General features: G+C 44.1%; 1 protein-coding gene across 1 annotated transcript in view; it reads right to left on the reverse strand.

The window, feature by feature from the left end:
• Nucleotides 1–21,479: 21,479 nt before the first annotated feature.
• The window catches only part of IGF2 (insulin like growth factor 2), a 171,660-nt gene continuing 168,508 nt past the window's right edge, over nt 21,480–24,631 (reverse strand). Inside the window, exon 5 of the transcript XR_007907222.1 lies at nt 21,480–21,491. The gene's annotated coding sequence lies outside the window, so the exon portion shown is untranslated. The remainder of the gene's footprint in view (nt 21,492–24,631) is intronic.

Genomic DNA, 24,631 nt, shown 5'->3' on the forward strand with positions numbered 1-24,631 from the left:
TACTTGTGCCTTCCAGATAGCTGTGGCTATTTGATTAGAGCAACCTGTGACCTGCTGTCAGAAAGATGCAAAAGAATTTATTGGGAGGGAAACGAGCAACAAGGGTTGTCAATTCCAGGGCAGTCTTCCTGTATTTGATGTTTTTTCTTCTCCAAAGACTAAGGTCCTGGGGTCACAGGATTTATATGAGATCTGTAAGTTTGAGCTTGGAAAAAAACCAACCAAACCGCGCCTTTATACATGCAGAGTTTGATGGCATAAATCTTAAAACCTCAGAAAAACAGATGGCAAAGAAAGAAAGGTCTGTCTTCTGGGGTTTTAAATAATAAAGGGCTAGTGATTATTTAAAGCTGGTCTCTCAATGTTTTGAACGTCTTTTGATATTTGGATGGGTGGAACTGGCGACACTGACCAGGCACCTATAAAATGCCTAGATTGCTCCCTAGAACACCCCTTGTTATAGGCAGTATAATAAAATCTGGAGTATAGCCCTCACCTATGTTTCACAGCTAGATTAAAAAATCTCTCAGAGGAGAACCTTTCCTGTTATGTTCAGTCATGCTTTCCACAAGGGAATCTCACTGTAAAACTATTCAAGCATTGGTATGGCTTGTTTTCCCTCTCTTTTAATGAACCATCCACTGACTTCAAGCTCTAAGAACCAGAGCAGGGAAAATCAAACATAGAGATGAAAGAGAGGGAAGAGCCAGTGTTTCTGCCTGTTTGCAGAAAAGGGTGGCTGGAGGTGAAAAAACACCCTTTGCAGCATGTCTTGGGGCTCATCCCACAGGAGAAGAGGCGGATTACTGGATGGAGGGTTTTGATCCGTTCCTGACCACAGAGATATGCTTGCTGGTGGGGAGGGGGAAGAGAAGCCAGAAAGGATGGGAGGGAAGGGAAAGCTCTGACAATTTCTCAGGCAACCCTGGCTCCCCACAGCTTCTGCCATGGGTCTGAGGTCCAGGGCAGGAGTGTGGATCAGAGCAAACTGTTAGATGATTCTTTATTTTATGCTGGTTTTTGTGTTGCCTAACACTGCCATTATCTTGCACACAAGCCTCTGCCCCTCCTAGCCACTGTTCCCACCTCCATGTGATGGGCAACTAGTTCTCTGCTGGTCGTACTTGAAGGACAAGGAGCTGCAGGCTGCCATGAGTGAGAGGACACAGCTCCTGTGAGTCTGTCCCTGTGCTGTGCAGCTGGCATGTGCTCCTGGATCATTTCTCCTGCATTGCTGAGGTGACTCTAGCCCCATCAATGGCTGGATAGAGCAGATGGCTCTGGGCTGGGAGCGGCACTTGGGAGCATGCACAGCTCATAGACCTCTCCTCTCCCTCTGCCTGGCTGGGGAGAGGAGAGGAGAGCACCTGTTGTCATGCCAAGTTTTCCTGCCGCTTGGATGGGTGTACCTCACAGGGGAGGTCTTGTGCCACTTGTCTTGCTCTATGTTTGTGCCCCATGTTGGTACAAATCATTTAGAGGCTGTTCTCTGCCTCATCGATTTGCTGCTGTGCATTACAGTGGCACTGGGTCTGGATTCAGCTGAATTCATTCCCCTTTTCTTCCCGGCAGATGCTGCTGAATGGTTTTCAAATGTTACACCCTGGGCTGTAAACTTGTAGCATGTTGGAAGTGATTGTTGTCAAGGCTCTTACTCTCTCTCTCTCTGACTGTCAAAGCTTTTCTGCTGGTAGTTACTCAGGAGAGCCCCAGAGGAAACTACCCCCCACTTTCTTTTCAGCCCCTTTGCAATTCTTTTTATAATAAATGTGTTAAATAGCTGGTGTCTGAGAAGCATGACATTTTAAATGCTTAACTTAGCTAAGCATGCTTCACATGATGGCACAGTCTTGCTGCACCATTTGAGGTGGTGTTCTAATACTGAGGTGACTCAGCCAGCTGCCACACGAATGTCAGTGAGGTCACCTCCACTTGGTGTTGACCTGCAGGGTCATCCAGGCAAAGATATTTCAAATGTCAGAGTCTGAAATCAAAACCACCGGCACACATGAAGAGCTTCCACAGACCAGGAGGTGTCAGGACTTCAGTTTTGCAAAGACAGGTAGATCTGCAAGTTTGCCTTTCCAGAATAACTTGCACACAGCACTAAAACCCAGGAAGAGAGAGTTTTCTTCCACAGCAGCTTGAGATTCATATACAGCAGCTGAGAAAGTGATCTGTCTTGTTTACAGGCAAGCAAGGGATTTGGGTGTGTGTGTCTGAGTGACTGCTGGCAAATGCATCTATTTGACTGCTTGGCGGGTCCATCTTTGCACAACATGCTTTTGAGGCACAATTCTGCTTTTTATTAGAGCAAACTGGCAGCAAAGGAAATCAGAATGGTGTGTTATGTGTTACTGGGGCAAGGGAAGCGAACTGGTGGTGTTGGTTCCTTCTTTAATCAAAACCAGCTTCTGAACAGACAGAAAAGACCTTGATAAACCTTTCTTTCCTGCAGAGGACTCTGTACAGCCCTCCTCTTGGATCCAACCCCAAGTTTCATTGCAGTTGCATTTTGGAGTCTGTTTTCCGCTCTATCCACCAGGTAGTTAGCCTCGTTCTCCACCATGAGGAGTAACACCAAGGAAAATTTTACCTAGTCCTACCTTTGCTATTTAAACCTCAGCACTCGGGGTTTATTGTTTCAGTACTTCTCAGGGCAGTTTTCTGTTTGTGAAGTTTTGGAGAATTACAAGTCAGGTATCTTCACGCAAATGCTTTGCAAGCTTCCTGGATGGACTCCCATCACTTCCCTCGGTGCTTGGATCCTTATGGCCAGAAGTGATCACGAAAGTCATTTAATCTGACATACTGCAGCACTGATCACAGAGCAAGGCACATTTGTGTTGGGATCAGGCAGTCTCCCCTCTCTTCCTACATTTGTCCTGGGCATCCAACAGCTGGGCCAGACAAAAGGCCCATAATTGTTTGGGATCCTGGAGGAAGGATGCTGTGCAGTTGTAAGGTAAAGGGAGAAAAAGATGTGGCTGGATAGGTTGCTGCTGCAGAGGGGTAGAGATAAATCTGGGGATGGCAGGTACTCCTCTGCTAAGACCCAGTGTGGCAGAGGTCATTTGATAAGGCTCTCTTGTGCTAGGGCTGCATCTCCCTGCATCTGCAGGTTCATTTCTTAACCTGCCCTCAAATTCCCAAATTCCAAATGCTCCCTTTTCCTTTCTCTTCACTTCCCAGAATTTTTTTTCTCCTCCCCCTTAGGAGCCCTGTACAGCTTAGCAACTCGTGTCTCTTCCCTGAGCTCAGGCAGGTGAGCCACTGAAAGGGGGATGGGGTTGTTTAGTCTGGGATGCTATTAGTGGAGGTGAGCAGCAAGCAGAGAGTGTGCTCAGGGGCTGAGGGAGTGGAAATGTCTGTGTTAAGATGGAGCAGCTTGAGGGAATGGGTAGAACTGATTTTTTTAATTTTTATTTTTTCCCCCACTAAGGAGGAAAGTAGAAACCAGGGCTGACTTGTTTGTCACCTGTCCACTACTCCCTAGGGTTAATCCTGTGTCTGAAGCTTGTTGGAGGGATTAGGACCTGGAAGGAAGGGAGCTAGCTCTTTTTTAGAAGGATAGAGGAAAAAGAAGGAATTGGTTTTTTTTCCTGGAAGGGAGCTGAAGACAAAAGGGTCTCTGAGGAAAGAGGAGAGGGGATAAGGGGGAGAAAACTGTCTCCTGTAGAGAAGGGGAGGTAAGCTCCCATCCAGCTGCCATGGGGCTATCTATCTTGCTTTTTCCTCGTTTACTTCAGTAAGAAATCAGGGTTAACAGCACACACAGGGAGAGCAGAGAGGGAGACAGCCCATTCGATGGAGTGGAGACACTCATCCAAACCTGACAGCTGCCTAAAAGGCACTGTGGGAAGCCTGTTCAGTAAAGACAGCTGGGTGGAGAGTGCAAAATCAAGCAGGAAAGGGACAGTGTAGCTGGAGCTTGGGAGGGGAGAAGTGGAGAATACTTGAGCTAATCCTAGCTTCACCACTGGCAGCCTGTGGGATATTGGGTAAGTCACCTGTGTGCATTTCTAGTCTGTTCTCCCTTGCCTGTCCAGAGAGTAAATCCGGCTTTCAGTTTTGTTGGGTAAGTGTAGCATGAACGCAAGTTTTAGAGATGCTTGACCAGAAATCTCTGAGAGGAGAGAGAGAGGGTTAGCATGGGTCTCAAGACAAAGTTTGTGCCCTGAAATACAGGGTCACTTTGTGGCTGATTAATTATAATTGACAAGGAGTTTGTGTTCATTGTGGTACAATTTCACCTGCTTCTGCATCTGAGTTCTCTCATGAACAGCTTAAATGAAAATTCTAGCCCCTTCCTTAAACACAAGTCTGCTTTTTGCCAAAGCTGCAGCTGTGAGAGGGAAGCGTGAGGACACAGGATACCACAAAGTTGACTGTGTACCTCTGGAGGCAGGGGAGCATCCTGGGGTGGACTAAGTCCATGTGTGCTTTTTTTTTATGCTCTTTACTACATTTCTATTGATGACCACCATGGAAGCTGGATATGTAGCTAGATGGACCTTTGAGCTCAGCCAATGTGGCTGTCCTTGCACTGTTACATATCGATGCAATTATAGAAGCCCCAAGCACCTTGGACCCTGTATGCCCCAAATCTCTTAAAGTGAGCCCGCATCCATTGACCTGCAAAAGGGTTCTGTCAGTCTTAGATGGAAGTGTAGGCTTTCATATCAAAACCTGAAACTAGCTGTGTGTTGCCCAACTCATCTGCCTTTCCAGAGCCCTGCCAGTCCTACTGATGGGCTCAGACACACGTTGTGCCCCACTAGCTTGGTTGCTGAGCTGAACTGACCACACATGCCCAGTTCAAAGAGACTTTGCAGGCCCATCTTCCCTCCCCTGAGCTTGCAAGGTCTATGCTGACCTTCCAAAGGGTGCTGCGTGTGTGGGGCTCTCCAGTTGCACAGGGACAGAGTGTGGAAGAGGATCATTTTGGGAATTAAGTCCCATGACTGCAAAGGGTTTGCTGCCCCCCTATGGATTTGACTGGCGCGGCTTGGGCCAGGGCACCAGGGTGGAGGAGGTTGTGGCTGGTGGAGCCAACTCCTCTGTCCTCCCATGTCCTTCTCGTTTAGGCTTTCCCTGTGCTCTTGTGCAGCTGACAGGTTGGGGTCTGGGCTTCCATTCAACCGATTGCATAAATGCAGCAGAACAACAAGGTTTCCCCAAAGCAACTCCATCTGTGCAGGGCACTTGTTCCTCAGGACTCCCCTTGGTCATGCTGTGCTTTTCTAGAGTTTGTGCCAAACCCAATACCCGCAGTTTAAAAATAACATTTGGGTGTGACAGCTCCATTATTTACCCAGGATCCAACATTGTCTGGTAAGCAGAGCCAAATGGCTGGAAGTCTGGGGAAAGACATTCTCTTCTCGTCTACCACTGTGCTGTGTATTACCTCCTGCTGCCTCAGTTTCCCTGCTGATGAATCAGGGATAATGAAAACCAGCTTATGATAACTTCTGCAAGGCTTAATTACTTTACGGATCTCTATTAGGATTCTTCTCTGGCATCCAAGAACAGTATAACCCCAAGGCAAACCAAACCATTGCACCTCTTTGTTGGTGACCAAACTTTGAAAGAAGCTAATGACACAGAAATACGTAGTGAACAACATCCTGGAAGACCTGTGACAGTGCAATTGATATGTTGCTGGCCTGCCCTTCACCCCACAAAAAAATCATTCCACAGTGCACTCCTCCTAATTTTCAACACTGCTGGCTCTGTCTGTACTTTTCAGTGCAAAGACAGCTCAATGCCAGCAACCTTTCTTCCTGACTCTGTACATCAATGATGTTTTAACTGTGCAAACAATTACAACATACATGGGCAATCATCTTGTATAGTTGGTTTGCTTTGTTGTTTGTTTATTTTAAGGAAGTCAGACCTTAGAGATTTTCTTCAGTGTCAGAGCATCCTCATTCAAATAATCCTTCCCATCGTGGGAAAATGTGGGCTAGGAGGCACGAAGGTTTTGACAGCCTCATCTAGGACAGTACAAGCTTCAGGAGATATGAAAAAGATGACACCAAAATCTTTTGACCTCTGGCTGAAACCAGAAGCAACATAGTGTGATTGGCCACTGTCCTGGCTTAAAAATAACTGCCTCAAAACCCTTCCTTTCCTCTCCACATTCCCCTTAAGGGAATGGTTTAATATCATGGGCAAAGACTGTCTGATAGAACTCTTAAGTAATGTCACTGATACAAGAGAGAAGGTTCTGTATTTCTTTGCTTCTTTGTGACATACAAAGAAGTGTCCTGTAAAATGGATTTTTCAAAGCCTCTGGAGGAGATAATCTATTTGCTGTCTGCTTGAGCCACACCAAGCACAATGGGTTGTGTGTCCAGATGATGTGCCTGGGCAGCCAAGCAATGCTGGTGTCAGGAATTTGAGCTTGCCGGAGGATTTCTTGGAATTCTCTCATGGGAATTGGGAATGTCCTTCTACTGTAAGCTGAAGGCAAAAAACTATTGAAGTTTAATAAATGTCAAGTTTTTTGTCAGCTGTCCATTAAACCCTGGAATGCTGTGAATTTTTCTGACGAAGGCTAGAATCTTGGGTGGTATGAGCCCACGTGGTTTCACTGACTGTTACAGCTAAGCTAGATTCCTGCCAGTTGGGAAGCCATCCTGAAGAGCTTAAAGTAGCCTGTCTAGAATTCATTCCCAATTTCCCCCATCTTGTGATGACATGTTTCCACTCATATTTCCACTCTGCAGATGGCCAAAAACTTCTGGGCCAGACAAAACTGGAATTTCTAGGATAGCTCAGATCAGACTGACTTGGAGCCAAGTTCTACAGATGTTTCAGGCTTTGGCTTGGGCTGTCCATAAACAGATCTACCTATGGAATCTGGAGGAAGCAGCAATGTTTGAAGTGATTTGCCATCAGACACCTGATGGGCATCCAGGAGAAAATACTACGACTTATCCATTGACTCTATGGTTGGAGAGCTGGACGGGTCCGTGACGTGGAACAACAGATACTTGAGGGAGTAATTTTTTTTCTTTTAATGTTTTTGTGGGTCACCTCCCCCACCCGAACCCCATTTTTCTTGTAACTGAGGCAGGGAAGAAAAAAAAATAAAGAAGGAAAAAGAAATTCCAGAGCAAGCGGGAAACAGTGAGTAAAATTAGCCAAGGAGCTTCCAAACAAATGTGTGGCTCACACTTAGGAGAGCTTGGTTTTGTTTACTGTTTGTTTTGAATTTCCACTTTTTGCCCTCAGATCAAGCCCCGGGAGAAGGGGGAGCCTGGAAGCCTTGGATGTCTGCACAACTCTTATAAGCTGTGAAAGGAACTCTGATGAAAGGTTAAGGTAGTAGGATGGATGACACCCAATGAATGGCATGTGCAGCACTTTTGGTGGCTTTTTGCAGTGGAATCCTTATTTCCAGAGAGTTTAACCCTTCTTCTGCTGGCTAGGAAAGGTGGTTGTGAGGGGAAGGCTAATATCTGTTAATGTCTTCAGTGCTATGTTTCCTCAGTGATGGTTGTCACCTGCACCATGGGAGAACCTAGGTGGCTGAGACCAGGTGGTCTGTATCTATCCATATGACATATGAGAGGATTCCTTCTTGTCTGGCAGGCATCACAGAAACACAAGACACACAGAGAAAGGGGAAGATCTCTGTCACTTCTGTTCAGCAAAATCCTGCCTGGATGATTTCTTAGCAATGAATTGATAAACTTTTAATACACTAATGATCCCATTGGATCTTGCTGCATATGTAAAAATAAGCATAAGCTTACACTCGCTGTGTAGGAGAACTGCAGTGTTTTGCAAGGCTGAGTGAAGAATTCTGATGTCTTAAGGCATAAGTCTGCTGTGAGAAGGCTTAGAACTAAGTAGCCTGAGTGGGCAAAATTTCTTATTGACTACCACAAAAGAGAATTTTTATATCCTTTTTGTTTACAGACTGCTTAGTTTCTGGTTTTGATGACTGCTGAAACAAGGTTCCTCATGTACATCACTCCCTGGTTTGAAGCCATGTGGTTGTTCCAACATTCTCTGTCCTGTAAACATCTCTTAGAACATGGCACACCACTTTATCTGTCTCTTGTTAAGCAGAGAATGTGATTGTTATTATGCATGGAGTTGTTAAATCAGTCTGCTGTCTCCAGACTTCACCAAGGATCAGGCAGTTTCACCAGGATGCCATCTCCTTCCTCTGGAGTGCGCTGCTCGGCAAGTGCACTTCAGGCAGTGATGTCCTGGGGACCTGAGGGCCCTCATAGCAGAGGCAGGGAGGAAATTTGTGGAAGACCTAATGTCTATCTTGCAGTTATTGTGGGTAGTAATAGGGACAGAGTGCATTAAAACATCCTGCTAGTATTGCAGCTAGTGTGAATTGGTGTTTCTTCACTGATCGTGAACGGTTCCACGGTGGGAGAGACTGGTTTGTTGGCAGCACCCTGTAGAAGACCTTAGAGCAGGTGGGACCACCTGAGCACAGGTAATGCTGGAACAGGACTGAGGAGGGTGTGTCATCTTGGTGGCAGTGCCTTTGGCACAGTGGATGGTAAGTGGTGAGTAGTAGTTGTTTTACAAAGCCAGGGAATAGGTGTATACCAGTGATGTAGCTCACGTGGGGGTCATCACCAAACCCAAGCAGGAGATTCTACTGCTTGTGTAAGAGGACAAAGCAAAGGGCACATGAGGGGAAAAGTGAATTCACTTTTTAGGATGCCTGCCTTGTTAAATTTCCACAGACACACACACACACACAGAGATTTCTTGGTCTGCTCAAGAGAGGCTTCCCTTTATATTTCTCAGCTCTTTGGTGTGTGTCCCAAGACAGGCAACAGCCACACTGTGTATTTGTCTGCTGCTGCTGCCTGGGCTTCTGGTGTCATCATCCCCACAGATGTATTCACCTCTCCTTGAGAGAAAGGCAGAGTGATACAGACCATGGACCAGCATGTGTTTCTCATGGTGGAAACAAGATTGGGACCCATCTGTCTTTTGTGATCTATGATCAGACCTTTGCCTCCAAAGTGTTAGGCAGAACCTGTGTGAAGTGCCTGTCACGTGCAGCTGCTTGAGGCTCACCTCCTCCTGGGTCTGGGCATCTTTCTTCCAGGCTAGTAATGAACAAAGGAGGGATTCTCTCCATCTTCTGGTCTGCTGTGTTACCCAACACCTGTACATCTTTAATTGACTTGGATAAAAAGCAGAAGGTGATCGATTCATCTCATGGTCTTAATGGTGAATACGGATATCTTTCAGCTTGCTACTGTCCTTGATCAAAGCTGGATACAAAGTAGCAAAATCTCTGAACTCTACCATAGCTCCTCTGATCCACCCAGTGGCTTTTCCTCTATTGTCTTCATCTGGAGTTGGTGAATGCTCCCTGTGTAGGAGAACCCCTGCCAGAGTTCTCTCCCCATCCATATGCATGGTGCTCTCCCAGGAATGCTAGAAGGGAGGCTGTGGAAAGCAATGCTATGTGATCTGGTGTGGAGCATCGCAAGCTAAATGAAACTTTTCTCCTCCCCAGGGAACACTTATATGCTCTGAACAGCAGCAGCAACAGTGTGAGGATAACCCCAGTGTGGGCAGGGGGCTGACTCATCTCTCCAGAAGATCAACGCTGTTTATTAATCACTGCTCCTTTGAAGTGAAAAAATGGAGAAAACCTCTCATGGCCAATGTTGTGATTAACCATCTAATTGTTCTACTGGTATGTTTGCTTAAGGGGTTTCCTTTGCTCTGTGTACACTAAGAAATAGTTTCTCATCCTACCGTTGTTGCACCCAGATGATAGTCATTAGCAGTGTACCAGACATACCCATTGTATAGGCCTTGTCCTGACAATTTTTTATTTTTTTTTAAAGTCCCTGCATCCATCTTCACTGTTGGCAGAAGAATGGCAGCTCTTCAGAGTGAAGTCCTCTGCTAGTTCTAAAACATGCAGGGAGTCAATTCATGGAATGGAACCAATTCCTTGTCCCTTCCAACTGACCCTCCAGTCATATTTTTCATAATGGGAGATGGTCCCACAAGTGATGGAGAATGTCTCAATATCCTTTTCTGGGAGAAGACCCATCAGACTGGGCTGCAAGAGCTTGTTGAATTGCAGAATCACAGCCTCTCCCACCAGCTCTGAGCGTGCACATCCCAGATATGGCTGGTGTAGAGCACAGGATTTTGGAGGGAGCTGGTGCTCCTAGCCCTGGCTGTGTGAATGTCTTCTCTTCAGTGCACATGAGTTTATAAAAGGGGCTAAACATTGTTGATGCTCTATGCCTCCTAGAGTTTGCTTGTGTTTGCTTGAAATACTAGACCAGACTTAAATCTTGGGACCTGGCAGGGAATACGTGGGTGAGCTTTAGTTTGATCTGCAGTAAAAGTAAGTAATAAGGAAGAAGATCACTTTGATATTTATGTATCTGTCAACATGGTAAAGCAGGAGAAGTGCATCTTGGTGAGCAAAATATGAAGGAAAATGGTATTAGTGGAGGAGAGTTAGTTCTGGAAATTTTTGCCCAATAATTCATTCCAGACCAGGTCCAGCTAAATGTTCCATTTCAGGTACAGATTTCATAAAAATACATATCACTAGCATTTCAAGCCATTTCTGACTATATCCAACAAACAAAAAAGAAAGTTATGAAATGACAAGTAGCTTAAAGCCAGGGCAGACTTACTCAGTCTCAATGACATTGCTGTTTCCTTCCATGCCGCAGTGCACACGGTGAGCTTTGTGGAAGCACACATTTCCTTAACACTGCTCCCTTGGAAGTCCATGCAAGTGTTAGTGTGTTTGGCATCAGACCCCAAGAACACCTTAGATGTTCCCCTATGTTGTGCACAATGCAACAGTTCAGTTCAAGAAAGGTGTTTTCATGCACTGGGCACCTGTGCTGTAACTCAAGTGCAGCAAGAGGCTCCTGCGCTGTTTGGTGCTGCAGCTAGAGGGGGTGAGCAGGCAGAAGATAGTTCCAGCTAAAATTTCACGTTCAAAACTTTTCATCTTGCCTCTCTCTTTCCTCCTTCCCCTGATATTGGTGGCACCTGCCTTAATTGCAGGCATACCTGCCTCCAGTAGAGTTTTATACATGCAGGTTTATGTCTGTGTGTGTGTCTGTGCATACACAGCATATCTGACAGTTATCATTAGTTAGTCCGATTTGTGGTGAGGCAATGTGAGGTCTCCACTGGTGCTGAGGCTAAAGTGCATGAAGTGTTGTGCACATGCCATGAGTAAATGGCCCTTTCTCCAGAGATCCTGCAGTCCAAGTATATGATTAGGAACAACAGATGGATACCACAAACAGACAGGCGGTGTGGGTGGGGGAGTAGCACAAAATAACACCGAGATAATTAAGATGAATGATTAATGACTCGAATGGGTAAGAAGGGGCCAAAACACACTAGCTGAATGTTTGCTGCTGATGCTTCACAGGAGCCTAGGCAGAGGCAGACAATAGATATATTGTATTTTGGACTTGCTCATCATTCGCACTGCTAAATTTGTTCCTAGTCCATATTTGTAGCAGTTCAGCTGTAACATTATGCTGTAGCTACACTGTAAGGATGGTGTAACTACAGTGTGTTCCGTATGGAATGCAAACCCAGCCACACTGAAACACTAGTCCTTACATGAATTTTGATCTCGTAGGATTTGATCCAACACCCACTGAAGTCAGTGAGCTCTTGACCCTTATGGGATTTGGGACAGTCCCAGAATATTCAAGTGGGTTACAAACTGGACAAAACAATTGAGATATGTATTTAAAATGATAAGAAGAAATGCTTTGTATGAAATGCATTTATTATATTTCTGTTTGCATGTACACATTTTTACTGTATGAATCAGACTGGGTTTATATCTGCTGCATCTATCTTAACATGTGGTGCATGTTACACTGGACTGATCAGTTACATGATTAAAATATACTGTAAATACACAGCATGCTTTGCACTAGCACGGTTTTGAAGTGATTTTTAACCCCAGTCTTTTTGGTTTTGTTGTTGCTTGTTTGTTTTCCCTTGAGAAGTTGTCCATTGGTTTCCTAAGTCATCTTGATTTGTTTCATGAAGCTACTTCCATTATTTTTATGTTAGTTGGGTGGCCAGTTAGTCCTTGAGGTCACACAGCTTTGTCCCCACTCATATAGGTTGGATGTTGGTAGCAAAGGATCACAACTCCTCTTGGTGTGGATAAACACAAAATGTCAATGCTGCTGGGCTGGCAGGTTCCACCACGATGGTGTTCACTCAGAAGGAAAGGCAGTGGGGATGAAGGATGCAGGAGGAAGGATGCCAAGGAAAGATTTCCTGCTTCATCACGCACAATTTGGCTGTGGGTCTGGTCTGCGTAAAAGCTTGTGCAGACAGGTGGCCAGGTGGGATTTCAGATCATTTGACTCCACTCTGGAGAGGATTGCTTATGCACAACTTTGGACCTCTCTCCTGAGTGAGCTCAAATGATTACAAAGTCATTTCCAGTAAGCCTCTACCTCTAAGGCCAGGGTTGCTCTGACAACCACTCTGGGTGGGTCATCTGTGGGAACTGAACCTGGAGTCTCTGGATCTGGAAGGACAAGCCTCTATTGTTAGAGCTGGAAGCTGAAATCCTTTCCTATGGCAGTAGCAGATGCCTCATTGTGAACCCCTCTGACATTCAGAAGGATGAAAGCTCCACCTGGGCAGCATGAGTTACGCTGCAACAGAGATCACAGGGACTGGGTCCAGCATGATGTCCACAGATGCTGCATCTGTGCTCACTGTTTGGATAGCCAGTTGTATTGAGGTGAAACCTTTGTGTGTAAACTGGATACATGTCTTCACGAGGAGCTACTATGGACTTGTGTGCTCTCTTCAGTGTCTTGGTGTTGTTGTATCTATTATCATGGCTCATATTTTCACATCTCTGGGGGTCAGTGGAGATAGATTTGCGTGCATGTGATGTACCAAAGAGAAATATTTGCAGCTGTTGTCACATACATACAAAAAAATCTTGTGTTCCTTTTCAAGCAGAGCTTTTCAGACAGCCAGACTCGGCATGAGGATTCAGAGAAGGATGCTGGTTCTGATGCCAAACTTGTGGTTTCCTCTAACTCATTTTGCAGGGCCTCTTTTTGCTGGCTAGAAAGCCTTGACTTGAAATGCAATTACCCAGATGTAGAGAAGAGAACAGACAAAGCCCAGCCATACCAGAAAAGTGGAAATTTCCTCAGATTGCCCCTTCACCATCAACAGTGTCACATTTTCTAAACTTTCCAGATAAGGGGGGAAAGCCTGGGGCTGGATACCTGTAAATGCATAGCTGTACACATCTATTGACTTCAAAAGAGCTTTGTCATAAATCTTAGGAAGGGTAGGTAGATATTGGGTCAGGTATAATCTCAGCATCAGTGCAAATTAGTAGTTTCATTAGAGTCAATGGAGCGATATCAGTGGAGAATCTGACCTTTTGTGTGCACCTGATTGAGGGCAACGTTGTAGTGAAATTCCTCTTAAAAACTGCCTGCTTTTGTTAACTCTTACATTCATTCTGATCCACCATCTTTTAAAAATGTATTTATTTTTTGTGATGCATTGAGAGGCTGGTCTCTTTTGAGATGTTTTCAGCATTTCTGATTCTCTCTTTCACTCCTTCCATTCATTCAGTTCTTCACTTGTGTTGTCTCTTAATATTTCCTCCCTGCTTCTCACCTACCTCTTTATTCTTTCACTGCATTCAGAAGCGCAAGATGCTGGCATTAACTGAAGTGAAATAATTCTATAGAATTGATCCACACATGAATCTTTGTACTGCAGAGTTTCTCTTAATCATATTGTTTTTCCCCTCTGATTCCTTCCTGGGTCTTCACTCAACAATGAACACAGTGGTTACCTCTCCACCAGGGCTGTCTAAGTGCCCATCCACTGTCAATCAAATCTCCTTTTAGAAGAGGCTGCTGACAGTGATGGGCCACACCACGAATCTGGAGCCTGGGTGTCACTTTCTCCTTTTCTGTCTGGAGATGCTAGAAAATAAGTACTGAGTGTGATGATAGTATTGAATTCTAAATATGAGTCAGGAAGACTATGGAGCTGGAAACATTTTCCTTCATCCCTGTAAACAAGAAAACTAATCTAACTCTGAACTGCTAGATGATGTAGTGGGTCTGAGCTGGTGATCATACTGGATGATGGTGCTGTGTTCTCTGGTCCACAAGACAGCAGCTGTTAGTGGAAGTAGACCTGGTGTCACTTGTCCTCATTCATTCACAGGGTCAGCTCTGAAGGCCATGTGGAGACATGGTCTGCACCAGACTTATGCCTGTTTGCTCAGGAAAGACATACTGCCACCTCCCTGTACCCTCTACTCCCTTCTTCCAGTCCAAAGGGCCTGTGGAGAACCTCATGAACCAGAGATATTTCCATGTAAGAAAGGACTGAAAGTTCCCATCTATCATTCCAGCAAACTTCAGCTTTGCTTGTCCCTTCTGTGGCAGTAGAAGGTAGAAGAAGGTCCAACCCATGGGAGCCAACAAGCAGGTTAGAAACTGGTGTAATGTTTGGGGAGGGAGCTGTGTAGGACTTGCTCTTGGGAACAAGGAGACCATCCTAGTTTAGGGGGTTAGACAGGATTGTCACAAGTCTGTCTGCTGGGTCTTTGGAGAGGGTCAGCAACCTTACTGCTGAGGGACTACCTCTGCTCCTAGGTGAGTTTATTAAGTGGTGGAGCTGATCCAGGCAAATGTCTTTTACCACTGACTAGCAAGGCCTCATTGACAGTTTGTGGCTATGGGAGTAATAGTTAGAGAGGAGGATGGTGTGGTCGTACCTTTCTTTTCGAGAGAGGAAGACATCAATTATAGTCAAGGTTATTGGGACAGTTCAAAGGCTGGTGAAGCACAGGGGTGTGACTGGAGGAAGGTTCTGTTGGTGGATATTATCCTACTGAGGGTTTCTTGCAGAGGCCATGTAGACCTGGAACAGCTGGAGTGCATGGGAGAGATGATTTATAGGCTGGAGCTGCAGCTGAGACCACTTATCTTCAGCTGATGTGTTGGGGGGTGGGGGGGGAGACTACAAAGGGTAGGTCTCCACCTAGGGTGAGGGACTTGTATGATTATGGGGGCAGAATGGGAGAAGTTGTTTACTAGTGGAGGAGACCTTAAATGAAGGTTGGTTTTGCTGAAGAGTTGGAAGAAAGTGAAACAAAGGGGATGCCAGTAAAGAAAAGCAACTAATCCCCACAGAAAGATGTGTAGCCCAGAGTGATAGTTGAAGAATGGTGCTAAAGAACGAATAAGGACACAGAGAAGCCTGGATGGTGAAGACAGAGCATAACATCTACAGTTTCAGGAGATAAAATCAGGTAAATAAGCATGTGGTAATGGATAAATAAAATGTAAAATTATGTAGGAGCTTGAATTAATCATACTAGGTGCAAAAGTGAACATTTTGGGGGAAAAGAAAGGATGGTGAAACATAAATATTGTTCAATGTGATCAGTTGCTCAGACAAGGTAGAGATGGAATATAACCCTGTCTGTGTATGTAGAAATATTACTATGTTTCTGTGAAGAAACTGGTACGGGTAGCATAGATGCAAATGGATGTGTGTTGGTCAAAATAATTTTGGCTATGAGTTTCTAGCACTGAGAGTCTTCCATAGCCCCAGACTCATTTAATGTGTTGTGATGGCTTTGATTTATCAGGTATAGATTAAAAGAAATTTTTAGTAGAAATGGCTGATGAATTATTTCTTCAGATTGTTCTTCCTACTTCAGTCAGGTTTGGTGCTGCTTCTTTTAGGAACAGAAACTAGAAAACTATAGAATGGCTACTGACTATGAGTTGGTTAATTTTTAAATGAAATTAAAGACTAAATAAAACTACCCTCGCAGCTCAGTTTATCGATTTCAAAAGGATGAACTTCTTGGAGAGGTTAATATGCTTAGCTTGGTTAAGAAGATCAGCCACTTGGATGTGGAGGAGTTCTCCAAGTACAGGGTGCTGCAGCTATTGGAATCTGTGTGTCAGGTAAGGGCAGACGGCCAAGGAAGGGTTTCTGTGCTTAAATTAACAGCCAAGAAAAGAAGCGTGTGCTGGTTAGCTATGAAGAATATTTGCCCGAGATGTGCATGAGTTTCCTAAACAGTCAAGATATCAGATTCTGGGATTGTTTGTTGACACCAAAACCAGTTTTTCATTTGTTCTTTAAAGAAAATAAAAATCAGGGAGGATTATATGGTAGTTGGTTCATACAATAGATTTCATACAAAAGACTGAATTCAATGACCCAAGACCAATCTGTCTGTCTGTGGTCTTAAGATGAAGAGATGTTTGCAAATATGCAAGTTGTATGGTTCAGGATGGAGACAATGTTTAGGCTATTGTGTACCAAGGGGGAGATGAAAGCAGACATGCATAAATAAAATCTGTTGGGGGGTCCTGGCTGAGCATTGCCTGCTGCAATCATTCCCTAGCCACAGGCAGCAAGGCAGGCTTAGAAGTCTCCCTGGCTAGCAGCCATTTTATTAATATATGGGGCCCTCAGCTCTACTTTATCTGCACAGAAAATTTGTTCTCAATCCCCTTTTTTTATGTGTTTGCTGTGTGACTCAGTACCCCACATCTGAAACAGCTGCAAGTGCCTCAGACACACTGTGGCTGTTTGAAGTCAGGCACTCTCTCAACAGATTATACAAAGATGAAGGCACTTCTTACAGAGAACAGCTTGTTCCCACTCTGCTCACCACAGTGGGACTTTCTCTTCAGTAAGAGGTCTAGGATAGTAGTCCACGCAGGCGTCCTGTGAGGAACAGGTGGTGAGTTGTCTGCCATGAATCACTGCAAAGTGGCAGTTGTGGCATCTTCTGGATTTTGTTGAGGAAGGTCTTTAATACAACATGATGCACAATGTGAGATGGCAGAATACTAAAGAGCTATTACCCAGTCACTGTTTTGTCTTGTGGTCCCTGTTGTTATCATTGTTTATTCACATATCAACTTATTTTTGGTGAAGATAGATCTAACTCATGTGAGTGCAGGATGTGCCAACTGAGGAGCAGAGTTTGCTGCGCATTTGTGCTGTGTTTGCATTTTAACTTCTTCCACTAATCTTTCTTAAGAGATATCTGTTCTTTTCTGCTCCATTTTCTGGTTCCTCAAGGAACGGCCTTAATAAAATACATGACCCGGAGTTGGTCCTCGATAGAGTGACTCTGGCTGCTCTCTGTTAAGATCTTCATTTCTCATGAACTATTAGCAGGGGAGAGTGACAAATACATCTGTCACAGATGACTGGTCTGCTTTGGGCAACTGTTGCTGGTGGCTGCCATGGCTTGGGTCAAGTTCTTGTTCCTCTGACTTGTGCATCTGCATCTATTGTGCAGGTGTTTCTTGCATATGTAAGTATTAGTCAATCTGCTTATTGCTGTGTTGTAAAGAATTACGAGAATAGGGAGACATTTCTTGGGAGAATCCTCTTTTTGGAGTTTTCCTGAGCTCAGCTCACAGTATCACATCTCCTGTGATTGTCTGGTAGCATTATTTTGTAGCTCCAATGACTCAGCAGGACAGATCTTGGTGCAAGTGCTTGCTGTTTCATGGTCCAGCTTCTTCACTCCTGGAAACCATTTAGGAGGTGAATAGGGAGTGTGTGCCAAGTATTCAACCGTATCCAAGTCAATCACTGATGAGGAGAATTGCTCAATTCTTTCCTACTGTACCTAAAGCTCTTGTGGATTTCTGGTTTAACTTTGAGTGAGGAGAGTGTTCAAACATGTGCATTGACCTCCAAATAGGTAGGATCTACTGGCTTTAAATACCAAAAAAGTTCCTCTGTACCAAATAACTGAGCAGGTGCAACAGAGAATGTGCCACTCTACAACCATTTTCAGCTAACAACTGTGACTGTTGTGTACCCTAGAAGTAGGTCATGAATACATCCACTGACTTGAATCTCCCAGGAATTTAGATTTTTGTGCTGCTAGTCTAGGTGAGGTAATGGTATCCTACTTGTGTCAGCCAGTGTTAATTTTTAACATGTATCATAGTGCTGGAGTCCGAGTGTCCTGACTGGAATTCAAAGGCTGTCGGTCCTCAACAGGTCAGCAGCACAGAACCACACTTCTGATCCCCATCCTGTGCAAAGAGAAGGCTGTTGCCAGAAGCAGATAGTTGCAAGCATTCTTTTGGGTCACTATAGGCTGCTTTTGCTGCAGCTCTCTTCCTTGCTGTTCTCCTTTGGCTTTGAATAACATCATTTGCAATTTTGCTGACCTTCATCTTAGTGCCTCACAGATTGTCACATTAATGCCTGGCCTTTAAAAAAGTAAAAAATAAAGTCCCTTAGTGTTACTTTTCCTCTTTGATTGAGTTCTAACTGAAAGTTTAACTGGGTATGTGTGCTTATGCAAAAAGATGGCGAAAAAACGGCATTACTGATAGATTTGCTAACCATCCTCCTCATGTTAAGGTTGCATTAGCAATTCTTTGTATCTGTAAATCAATGAGGAGTTTGAGTACATAGTCCCACGACAAACCTGTATTTTCCTGCCAAAACACTGAAATGTGGAATGTGTTCCTGCCAGTTACATGAAACATGCAGTATTTCTTTTTGTGTCTTGAGCTTTATACTATCACTCATTGTCATGATATGGTGTCCTATTCAGTTCCAAATAATTTAGCAGGCATGTAATCACTGGCTTTTCCTCACTCTTGGATTATAGTGATGTTGCTTTGAGAATGTGCTATGTCTAGTAGAAGTCATCTACTGCCTCTTTTTAGTCTGTCTCCAGATGCAATAAGAGATGCTTTTCTTTTATGTTCCGTTCTATTGTGGTGGTGTGGGGGACACCACTGAAAGGGTTAAGTGGCTTTGAGCACTTGCTGAGATCCCAATTCTAGGTTGTTCTAAGTGACAAATTCTGGGTCACTAACAATGGGAATTGTTCTGAGTAATCTGATAATGTTCTCCTCGGCTGTGTTGCTTTGTTTCAGGGTGTTGTCACTTCATATCTGTCTGGAAGTGAGGTAGTGGAAGGAGTTCTGGAATAATTCAAAACTTTTCCTCTGCTCTTTATCCGAAATCTTTGGCCTGTGCTGGGATGCCCAGCCCTCCTGAAATGTAATGGGAATTCATTTTCCTCTCTTCCCTCAAAGAACTCAGGCATCTAAGTCTGAGAGTTAGATTTTTACTGAACTTTCTTTTTATTTGCATACATCTGGCCTGTCAGAGTAGACTGAGAATGACAATGTTCTTAGTGCCAGAGAAACATCATCTCTGGGAAGGAACAGAAAACATGTGGTGAGTGCCACAAGCATCTAGTAGATCAGATGATTTGTATGGCATTCCCCTAGGGAATACTTCTCATAACTTGACTCGAAAGAATATGTCTTTGTTACTTGGAGCCATCTGATATCTCCTCTGATTGGATGATTGTTTTAAACTTTAAAAGCTCTCATATTCTACCTGTATGGGACGGGTGAGGGTTTCTTAACACTTTTGGCTTTGTGCAGCATTTAAACACAGTCAAAATGTTACCTCTGTAACCTCTCCCTGAAATCACTGGCTCCACCAGATGCACCTCGAGTCTTTTATTTATTTTTAGTTCATGTGCCCCTGAGGCCTGGTGGCTTCACAATGGTCAAAGGTTTTGGAGTTCAAAAGGCAGACCTGTGTCTAGGAAAAAAAACTTGTCAGCTGGAGGCCAGATTTCCCCCCTACCATAGATGAGTTTTGCACAGTAGTTACTGTCCATTCACACCAAAGGGTTGAATGTGGGGCATTGCACTCAAATTGCTGAGAGCTCTTGCAACCCTTCACAGAGTGTTTTCAGGATATATAACTTTTTTGCTGTTCTTATCTGGGTGTGCAACTAAGACAGGTCAATTTTTGCTGGGGGGGGGGGAATATAGGAGAAGCAACCTGATTTACAGGTGGTCTTGGCTCTTCTGGACATCTAGTTTAAGTGCACTGGATTTATTGCATCTGAATGCTTTATTGCTTGTCAGCTGAGCAAAAGTAGCTGAATCCCAGTGGTGAGTCTGTAGGCATTAGATCAGCTCTCACCAAAACCCCTTTCCTCTTAGTTCCATTTAGGTGTATGTTAAAAGCTCTAAATCTTTACTGTTCTACCTGCCCTACCCTCTAATGCTTTTTGGAATTTAGAACCAAATTCTGCCCTTGATGCTGCATGTGAGCTTGCTGCCAATCTGAGTTTCTCTTAGCTTTGCTAGCTGAAAGCTTGTCAGTCTACAACCTGCCAAGAGGCACTACAAACTGTCCTCAAAGTTTTCACTGTGTTTTTTCCCTTGTTTAGGAAAGCATACAGTATGGAAAGACAAGGGGAAGTCATGTATCTCATAAAATGTATCTCCCCTTTGGCTTGGATTGTAATAACAACATGTCTGAGTCACCACATGGTACACTGATATGAAGCAACTGCCTGCAGAAAAACCAAAGCCATGCATTTTTTCTGAAAAACGAGGGGGAAAGAAGAAGAAAAAACCCATTTATTTTCATTCTTTTGGCTAGCCTAATTTTCTTCTATTTCTCATTAACCTTTAGAAAATAAAGCTAACTTTCCTGAGGGAAAATAGCACTTCTTTGCCTCATCCCACTAGAGCTGCCCTTCAGCAGCCAAATTTAACTAAAGGCATGCAGTGGTTTCTAGGCCCACTGCGTTGAATCTTACTTCTGGTCTGCAGGGGTCCTGCCTTTATACCCCACAAAAGCTATTGCTGAGACTATGGAAAATTGTCCATCATTTGAGCCGGATGCAAAGTCCCCTGGAGGACAATGTAACCACTAGGAGCGCTGATGAATTTCTTGTTCATGTTGATTGCTGTTCAGATCCCAAGACCACAAAGAGATACCATATCCCTTTCAAGTTCAAAGCATGGAGTTCCAATCTAACCTCAACCCTTGAAGTTGCTTATCTAGACTGCCTGCCCTCTGAGGAGAAGGGGATGAGCAACCCCACAGATTAGTTTGTCCCAACTTACATGAAGCGTCCAAGCTACTTTCGTTCTGTACTTCTTAATTTCTCCAGAGCTTGTAACAGGAGACTAGCTGACTATCATAGATATATATTTTTGTCAGCTAGAGAGAGATGTGATGAATGCCATACAAATTTGGTGGTTTCTGTAAGTGGTTTTTCTTGTGCCTTAGTGATCACAGTTCTCCTTATCTTGTATCATCACAGAGGAAGATGGATTTTGATACTCCAGTTTCTTTATCTCCAGATAACCACAAATATGTGTAACGGGTGGCTGCATCTTGGGTGATGCAAAGAAATCATAAAATCGAATCATTGAGGTTAGAAAAGATCTGTAAGATCCTTGAGTGCAACCATTAACAAAATACTGCCAAGTCCACCGCTAAACCATATCCTAAGGGCCACATCTACACGGCTTTTAAATACTTCCAGGGATGGTGACTCCACCATTTCCCTGAGCTGCCTGTGTTTGACAATCCTTTTGATGAAGAAATTTTCCCTGATACCCAATTTAAACCTTCCCTGGTGCAGCCTGAGACTGTTTCCTCTCATCCTATCACTAGTTATGTTAGAGAAGGGAATGATATCCACCTGTAGGCTTTAAGGGAGGCCGTTAGAAATATGCAATATAACTGATACATTGCATATTTCTATCATTTCCATCAATACAGTGTGGGTTTAGACAGCCTGGAAAATTGAGAACTTGACATGAAGATGTGCCAGAATGATGCTTTAGATATATGATTTGGTTCTGGTACTAAGCCATTAGACTGGCTTGGTAAAAATGTGGAGGGCTGCTTCTGTGAAGTAGTCAGAGAATGCAGTCTAGAATTAAACTGTGTCCTCTGTTATCTTCAAATCTGGCCTTGCCACGTGGCATTCAGTACCACTGAAATGAGTGACCCGTGCACTGGTAGTACTTCATCTCTTTACGTGCCTCTGAAGTATGTGGTTGGATGTGATTTTAGGGGTGGCCTATGTGGCCCAGCACAAAGATTCCAAGGAGTACTTGTGCTAGATTATGGACTAGGAGCATCACAGTCATGTTAATGTAAGACCTTCCCTGGAATGAGTAGAACTTTCCAGAGGTACCTATAATGATGTTTCTCCCAATCTTTCCTCAAAGAACAAGAACTAAAACTCATCAGAACTATTCCAGCGAAATGAAAATTTTGTCAGAAATTGGAGATGTGTCTTTCTATTGAGGAGTATTTCAGGAATATTTCAACTTGGATGATTTCCAGTGAGGCAAACGGAAAAGGGTTGGCATAAACTATCCCATGGGCTGCTCACAGGCCAAGTTTTCCAGAGGCTTTCATACTTGCTGGGTAACTGGTTTTCCAGGCTGTGGGATCTCATAAGGAGGGTTCATCCTAGCTGTCTTCCTTCTCCATGCAAAATGATGGGATGCATCAACCTCTGTTTTTATCTGCCTCCTTATATTAACTGCTATAGGAGTTTGCTTGGTTCACAATAGGCATCTAATTTCTAATTTCTGAACCTTAAAGTAAGTCATAAATCCCTTACCATGTGCCCAAATCCTGTGTAGGGGTGAAGGGAAAAAGGGGGATGAGGAAGAGGTCAGTGTTTGATTGCAGGGAGAAATGAATATCAGTTTTCTGTGGATGAGAAACTTGTCTGTGTCCGTGGCTGTGTAGGTGCCTGACTCACTTAAAAGCTGAAGGCAAGAATAAATTGTAATATGTTGTAACAACAACTTTATCGGTCATCAAACTTGCAGACATATGACAGATGGTATCTTCCCTGTAAGCCACTAGATGGTGATCTTTATATTTGTTAGCCACGTGCCTAGGTAGGCGAAGACACTACTTTTTATAGAAACTTTTTTTTTTTTCCTCACCACAAAAAGACCTCAGTGCATTTCCTGCAAGGAAAGTGAAGATGGACTCACTTGGTTGAAACCAAAACAATTTGCTCTTTGTGCAGGAACGGAGAGTGAGATTGCTTTTGGTCAATGCTTGAATGGAGAGGAGGCTGGTGACCTGCTCCCATCCTTCATCTGCAAGCCAGACTCTGCCCATGTGGAGTGTCAGTGTTGCCTGGAGTTTGCTAGTGCTGGTCTGCTGGGTTCAGCCACCTGGATTCCCCCTTTGCATGGTCTGGTTGCAGTTGGATGCATAAGGTGGTTGTGGGCTCACAGACTCAACACCTGAGATTTAATGCACTCAGAATCTCTTATTTCAGCTTGACTGCATAGTTACCCTTAGGAAGCAGACAAATATAACTGAGTTTGTTTTAATCAAAAGGTAACCATGGCAATATTTGTATTGGAAACACCACAACAGGGGTGCCTCCATGCTGATGTTTGTACTTGGACATGAGGTACTGTATGTATCTTGGGCAGGTTCTGACGTGGCCTTCCTGGTCACAGACTAATATAGGTTGGAAAGGACCTCCAGAGGTCATCAGTTCAAGCCCTTGCATAGCAGGGCCAAATGAATTCAGGTTGCTCAGGGCCTTGCCCAGTCCAATTTTGAGCTTCTCTGAGGATGGAGATTCCACAACCTCTCTGAACAGCCCATTCCAGTACTAGCTTTAAATGTGAATCTTTTTTCTTAATATCTAACTAGATTTTTGCCTATTGTAAGTAGCATTGTTCAAGACAAAAACTACCTGTGAGTAAACAGTGCATAAATTAAATTTAGAGTGTCTGATGAAAATGAAATGAAATCTCTTTTCAGTACCATAGTCACTTAAGTCTCAAAATAATGTTGAATTATTGGCCCTACTTAATGGGATGCTAAGAATCTAATTTACCATCACCCTTGAGAAATCAGTTGTAGGAGCTGAAAATTTTTGTGGTCGAAGATTTTAAATGCAACACGTGCCAAGGAGATAGGGCAAGAAGCCCTCCGAGAAGCTGCCAGATCAGCTGAATCCATACCAAATCTTCACAAGGTGGTGGGAACTGAGAAACCCTTTGTAGAGTGCAGTGCTGTTTGCTGTATTTGTCAGTGAAGTCTGCTTTGTCTGGTTCTGCTCCAGGCCATATGTAGAAGCAGCAAAGTATAGCGCAAAAGGCCCCCTATTACTATGCATCTTCCCTTCTCAAACTGGTGATAGAGAGTGAAGGATTAAATCCTGGTCAGAGAAGGACTGAGCCAGCTAGTCTTGTTGCACAGGAGGCCAGTGAGCTAGCAGAAGTGTTTGTCTGGGGAGGCCTTTAATTCAAAATAACAACACACTAAGTAGTAAGCACTTGGAGTTCATGTCTCTTGACCAACCTGTCCTGTAAAATACCACCAAGGGTGCTGAAGCTCAGCCAGAAATGTAGCTACATCGCTGCTCTCCCATATGGGGTGAGAGCCATAGTTTGCCAGGACTTGCAGCTGTGGCCTCAAGATTTGTGTTGTTTCTTGGAGGAGAGGGCAACTGCTGGAGTGCTTTAGAGAACACATCAACCTGCTGGATGCCTGACTCCTCTGGGTGAGAAAGGTAGCAGAAAACTGCATGGGCAGCCCAAAGAACAGGCTGCTCTGATCTTTTTAAGGTACACTGTCTCTCCAGAAGCTTTCCAACTACATTTCTGCTGAGGCACATGTATAGACGTCTATAAATGAGGGCTTGTTAGCCTTTCCCAGGCAGATGGATGTTCCAAAAAGCTTGCCTCTCCCTTCCCCCACACTAAGATGATTAACCTTATTGCAGTGA

The sequence above is a fragment of the Manacus candei genome, unplaced genomic scaffold (assembly GCF_025592945.1).
Source record: "Manacus candei isolate 608988 ecotype Guabito, Panama unplaced genomic scaffold, ASM2559294v1 h1tg000060l, whole genome shotgun sequence".
Taxonomy (NCBI): domain Eukaryota; kingdom Metazoa; phylum Chordata; class Aves; order Passeriformes; family Pipridae; genus Manacus; species Manacus candei.